Source organism: Adiantum capillus-veneris, chromosome 19 (assembly GCF_014529385.1).
Source record: "Adiantum capillus-veneris isolate H3 chromosome 19, ASM1452938v2, whole genome shotgun sequence".
NCBI classification, from domain to species: Eukaryota; Viridiplantae; Streptophyta; class Polypodiopsida; order Polypodiales; family Pteridaceae; genus Adiantum; species Adiantum capillus-veneris.
In genome coordinates, this window is record NC_140949.1 from 109115411 (window position 1) to 109121646 (window position 6236).

Below are 6236 nucleotides of genomic sequence, written 5' to 3' on the forward strand. Positions count from 1 at the left end.
AAGAACCTGGCAACGGAAGGTGCAGTACCCTATGCACTTCTACCCAATTCCTTAAAGCCAGCAGCCACCTGGATACCTACAGATGTGCAACAGGAAGTAGCCTTTGAGATCTATCAAGGTTCATATGTGGATGACAAAAGAAACTTAGTGGATACAGTGATGATTCCCAAGGAGGTAGAGAATTACTTGAAAATATCACCACAAAGGTCATGGCTCAAAAAAGTTGGCTTGTGGAATTTTGTATCACTACCACCAGTAGGGATAGATTTCAAGAGGGTACAACATCTAATAGAGACTATCCAAGAAGATGGAACTTGCAGAGTGGCAGGCATGGATAACGAAGTGATGGAGATCCAAATCATCAAAGAGGCATTGAAATTGTCAGATCAAGGAGCCAACATGAGAGAAGGAAGGAAAAACCTCATAGTCTACTTGCAAAAGTCCAAACTACCTTCTTTCGAACTCATAGCAAACCCGGAAGTAAGAGAACTGACACAGATCTACAGTCAGTGTTTGTTGAGCTACAGCAAAAGACCGCCAAGATACACTACACCACACGGGAGCATCTCAACCACACTGACATGGGCTATGGGAATGACCCATGAGTTCTATATAGATCATGCGTCATATCTGTTTGAAGAAATGACAAAGCTAAGGCAGGACAGACCAAATTACATTGCAGGAGGAGAAGTCCTAACCAGAGTAATATACCATGCCATAGGCACGGCAGATCAGTTGCCACCTGCCCCTCATCAAAAAAACTGGCTGGTATTAAGGGAGAATATCGAAGACAGATCACAAACGAAAGTACCGGCCTCTATTAACACCATTGGAGGACGCAAGCTGGAAAGAGTAACAAGAAGTACACAAGAAAAGATGGAAGAAGAAAGAAGAACCCAAGAGGAAGATGCCCGACTAAAGAAGCGGAAAGCGGAAATGGAAAACAACACCAGGTTGCAGAAGATAGCAAAAATGGAAAGGATGCTAGAAGGATTTGCTCTAGAAAGATCTCTACGAGGCGATGTAAGCGCCACTTGGAAACCTTCTAGTAGCACTTACACACTGAGAACGAAGAATAGAAACAACCCAGTTTTTGAGTTGGACTGGTTCGAGAGGTACATCCAAGAAAGAAATGCTAGGGATGAACCAGAATTTCTACTAGAAGAGGAGGATCTCCAAACTTTGAGAGATTAGTTGAGGCCAACTTCACGTGATCAGGAAACACCGCCGCCATCTCCAAGGCCAGATACAAGTGAGAGGCAATCTAGCCCACCTGCTGACTCTACTTCGCATTTAGAAAGTTCACATGGTGATGACAGAGTTCACACACCTCCAAGTGAAGAAGAAGAGGAAGAAGAAGAAGAAAGAACAGATGGACACCCAAACACTGGAACCATATCACAAAGTGATAAAGGCAAGCAAAAGGAGGTGGATCAGACTAAAGATAAAGCTTCCTCCTCTCAAGAAATTGAGCTGGAAGTTACTATAGATGAAGATTTGCAGTCAATGGAGACAATACTAAACAGAACAAGACTGCATAGTCAATGGTTAGCTGATCAGAACCGGTCCAACAAGATGAAGTTACAAAAAACCCATGAGGAAGTTCTGAGACTGCAAGAGCAAAGGGAGGACACTCTAAATCTGATGAGCATCAGAGATGCTGAGATCTTGGGGCTCAAAGGCACAGTAAATCTCCTCAAATACAATTTACAGGAGTCGAAAGACTTCAATGCCATATGTGAGGATACAATAAACGTATTCCTTGAAGATGTCAGTGACAGAGATGAACACATCCAAAAGTTGGAAAAAGAAAAGCAAGATGCGCTGGAGACCATCAAAAGTTTGCAAGTCGTCATCGATGACTTACAAATTGAAGTCAAAGATTTGAGAGCAGTAACAGATATACAAGCAAGAGAAATCGAACGAGCTAAGAAGCAAAAAACGTCGCTACGAACACCACCGGTAGTCCACCCAGAAGAAGAAGTGGCTGCACTGAAAAGGGCTGGAGTTGGAAAGAAAACAACGTTTAATGATTGCTGAAAGTGCGCTTAGAGCAGAAGATCAACTACAAAGACAAATTTCAGACTTACAAAGTGAACACCAACAAGGACCAGCTCCTGACAGTGAAATGGAAAGCATTGTTTCCAAATCACTGAGGGAAGAAAATGAAAACTTGCACATCAGGTTAAAACAGTTAGAGGAGTCTGCCGCTCAAAAAGAAATGGAATTTCAAGCTCTACAAATCAATAGTAGAACAATGGCCGCGCAAATCGCAAGTCTACAAAGTGCAGGGCAACACCAAGGACAGGTACGAGTGCACCTAGAGCAAGCAACAACGAATTTGGCTGGACTCGCCATAGTATATGGGGGTCAAGATGAGTACGAGGAAGATTTAGATGAACAGGAGGCACCAGATACACAGACTGATCAAACCAGCTCCAAAGACCAAGAGACAGAAGAAGATTCAGTCACGAAATTGGAAGAGCAGAGGCTGGCCGAGCAGATGGAAAAACAAACAGAAATGATATGGTACAAGGCAATGCAACTCGAAAAGGAGTTGCTACAAGGGATTTCCAGATCGGGCAAAACAGCAACAGAGCTACGGAAGGAATGGAATGCACCTATGTTACCCTATGCTCTTCTGAAGTACGAAACTCTAACACATCAACGGCAGCTCAAAAAAGAAGAACAAGTGCCAGTGTTTGAAGGAGAAGTACAGGATCGGGAACAGCAAAACAGAATAGTAGACAGCCAGCCAAAGTGGAGGCATCAATGGCTCTTGGATCATCCTAATAACCTGATCCACTTAGTCAACACACCGCCTGAGCTGAGGAATGACAGAACTTTTTGCCCAACTCCCTGAACATACACCTACAGCCAACATAAAGCACTACAGAGCAGAAATCCGACATGGCTAAATTATCCAGTAATGCCAGGGCCAGCAGAGGGAGAGAGAATATCTGGTTCTTACATGGTGAAAACCCTACAGGGCGCCATCGCAGAATTCGGAGGCTCTCCCGACCTATCCTGCAAGATGCTATGTAAAATAGCTCGAACATTTTTGGCCTGTCTCACAGTCTTCTCAGAAAGCTGGACATCAGAGTATATGAATACTAAAAGAAGCATCTCAGAGTTGTCATACGATCTAAGTGGGCCACCAACAGAACCAGTATTGTATGCCTACTTCAAACAGCTAATGTTTCTGCCAAGCTACCATCTCCAAACCTTTGAAGAAGCATTTTACACAAGCTTCTTCATGTACAAGTCAAAAAAAATTTGGCCCATTAATGGCAAGCGAGTCTATGCGATATGATGCGTTTCTACATCAAATCAACCAAGAAAGACGACAACGGCAATGAAGACAAAGATAATCATGTCGTGGTAGACATGAATTAGGAGGGGGGGAGTGTTGGAGCCCCATTGGTCCAACTGTTGTAATGAGCCCATCTTGTAAAGCATATCAAATTCCCATTTTATGTCAAAGACGTCTTATCATTTTGATCCATTCGTCTGGGTTATGTAAAGATTAATCAGTTAGTCAGGACTTAGATTTGTTCCCACTTTGTAATAATGAGTAAGAGAACCCCATGTACATTTTTGAGCTAAGGTGACTAAAGTATAAAAGTCACCTTAGAACCATTTTTGAATAACATTTAAAGATTAATCCTGGGTCCTACGAGTCTGAGAGAGAGAGAGAGAGTAAGTGTGTCTTATCCTCTTTGCTACGCGCTTCTCCCTCACCGGATTCACGACGCATCCACACCATCGCGGTAGTCTCTCCAAGAGCTACGCGCCCACGCTACGCATTCACCGTTTTGAGTTGATCGCAATCGATCCTTCCTCGAGCTTGTATTGCTTGTAAGTAGCACAAACGGTGTCTATTTTCAATAATCAAGTGTTTTATGGAATGAGAAAGAGATTAGATACACACAGATACTCATAAACTTAAGTTTCACCCACTTTTGGATTATGACCTGTTAGTCTATCGCGATTGTATTCGAGATAACTAGGGTTCAAATCTGGTCAGATTAGACTTATAGGTAAGTATATCCTAGTGAGAGGATGGTGCCTAGTAAGTTTGATGCGATTCCAAGTTCATTGGACGTGTAAACTGTGTTGTGAGAGTTTAGGTATAGAGTGGGTTGCATTCTACCAGTGTTAGTGATTGATGCATCATAAAAGTGCGTATGTGTAGATTGGTCTCAGCCTGACAAGCTAACGAGATTGCCTACATGCACCTACGGGTTAGTCGTGTCATCGGATGATAAGTATGTTGTATGTGTCATGCTCGTGAGTATGAACAGGGGAGTAGTTTTGCCCTAAAACACACACACACCACTCTCTCTCTCTCTCTCTCTTTCCTACATACACACACACCGCTCTCTCTCTATCTCTATCTCTTTCCTACACACACACACACGATGTGGAGAGAGAGAGTGTGTGAGAGAGGGGTTGGGGGGGGAAGAGTGGCATAATACCTGCTGCACAGGTTCCGGCCAAGATCTGAGAACGCGCGCGTTGAGGGCGAAAATAGCCGTTTCATGCGGGTTTGGCTTTTTTTCCCCCAAATTCTTTGCGTCGATATCTGCGTCAATATATGCATAATTAACTGTGTCAATATACGCGTGAAAAACTTAACCTTTCTACGCTTATATCCACAGGCATATCGACGGAGTTATCGACGCGGATATCGATGAATGGTAAGAACGTCGATATGGATGTGGAAAGGCACGGGCGTCGATATATAAGGCATCGATAACTTTGGGTTATGTTGTAGTGAGGTCATTCTCTCACATGTCCCTTGTTATAATAACATTCCTTCGTCACATGGTTTGTCCATTTTTGTTCAATAGCACACCACTTTGGCTGTTTAGCCTAAGGTTTGGCATACAGGTTAATCTTTTTTAGCACTTCCTCTACAAGCTGCTCCTACCTTACAGCTACTTCTCCTTTAGGTGTTGTCTTGGCTGACTTGCTTCCACTTTGTTGTGAGGATGAATCATCGTCAATATCCTTAAATTCACCCTCCTTGTAGACCGCACAATTGTCTACAAGGTAAAGAGCCTCCTTAGTTAACTCATTTAACGTTGTGATCCTCTTCATATGTAAGTCCTTCTAGAGATCTGCGTTCCTTAGTCCTTGTATAAATATAAGCATAAGTCTGGACTGAGTCGGCAGTTCTTCCACAGGGCAGAACTTAACATATCTTTTTAGTCGTAGGGCTGCCTTTCGCACAGACTCCCCTTCTTTCTGTTTGAATTTATCGATTTGTGAGACTGTATTATGAGCTATCCCCCTTTGTGATAATTCCTCAATAAACTCGTCAAACACCTCCTCCATAGACTCAAAGTCTCTACGCTCCATAGAGTCAAACCAAGTAGCAGCATCCTCCTCTAGGGTCAGTCGAAACCCTACAAATTGGGTAGGGAATTCTAACACTTCTTCAGCTCTAATTACACGCACAAAGGCTGCTACATGATCCCTAGGATCTCTGTTTCCCGTGTATTTCTTGTTTACCCATTTTTGCACCTGAGAAGGTCTAATTCTACGGTAGTCTATAAATCTCATCATTGGTTCTCCTTGTCCCAATCTATATAAATCCTCTGTCCTTCGGTAGTGGGCGGGTTCCTCTCCTAGAGGTGCTCCTAAGCCATAATTTCTAACGATTTTTGCAAGAGATGGTTCATCTCTTTGAACTCGTTCTATGGGTTGTCTTCCAGGCTCTGTTGACCCTTGAGTTTTTGGCTTACTCTCGCCTTGATACCGTGAATAGAGTGGTGGTTCTTGTAAATCCCTTAGCCCTCGTGCGACTGGACAACTATCTTGTTTTCGGTCTTGTTCTAATGTTGCACTTTTTCGGAGCCATGCGTGCAATGATGGTTGGGTTGCTGGTTGGTTTTGGTAGTTGAACATCTGTTGTCGGTTAGAATGTGAGGTCGCGTCGTACTCTTCAGAAAATGGATTTGTCGACTTGCTAGGGGTGTAGGTGACCCTTGGCACTTCTTCGGGGGCATATGTTGATGTTTCTGGAACTGTTGCCTTTTCTACCTCCTTTGGGAGAATACGTTTGTATTCTTGCCCGTACCTATCAACAAAAATGATATCCCATAGCAATTTCATAAGAGAATAAGTAAATAACCTTGTCTTTGCTTAATTCGTTTGGATAGGGTTCTTTGCATCGAAAATAAGAGACTACTCCCTCGCTCTCATGCTTGTAAATTCCCACATTCTCATTA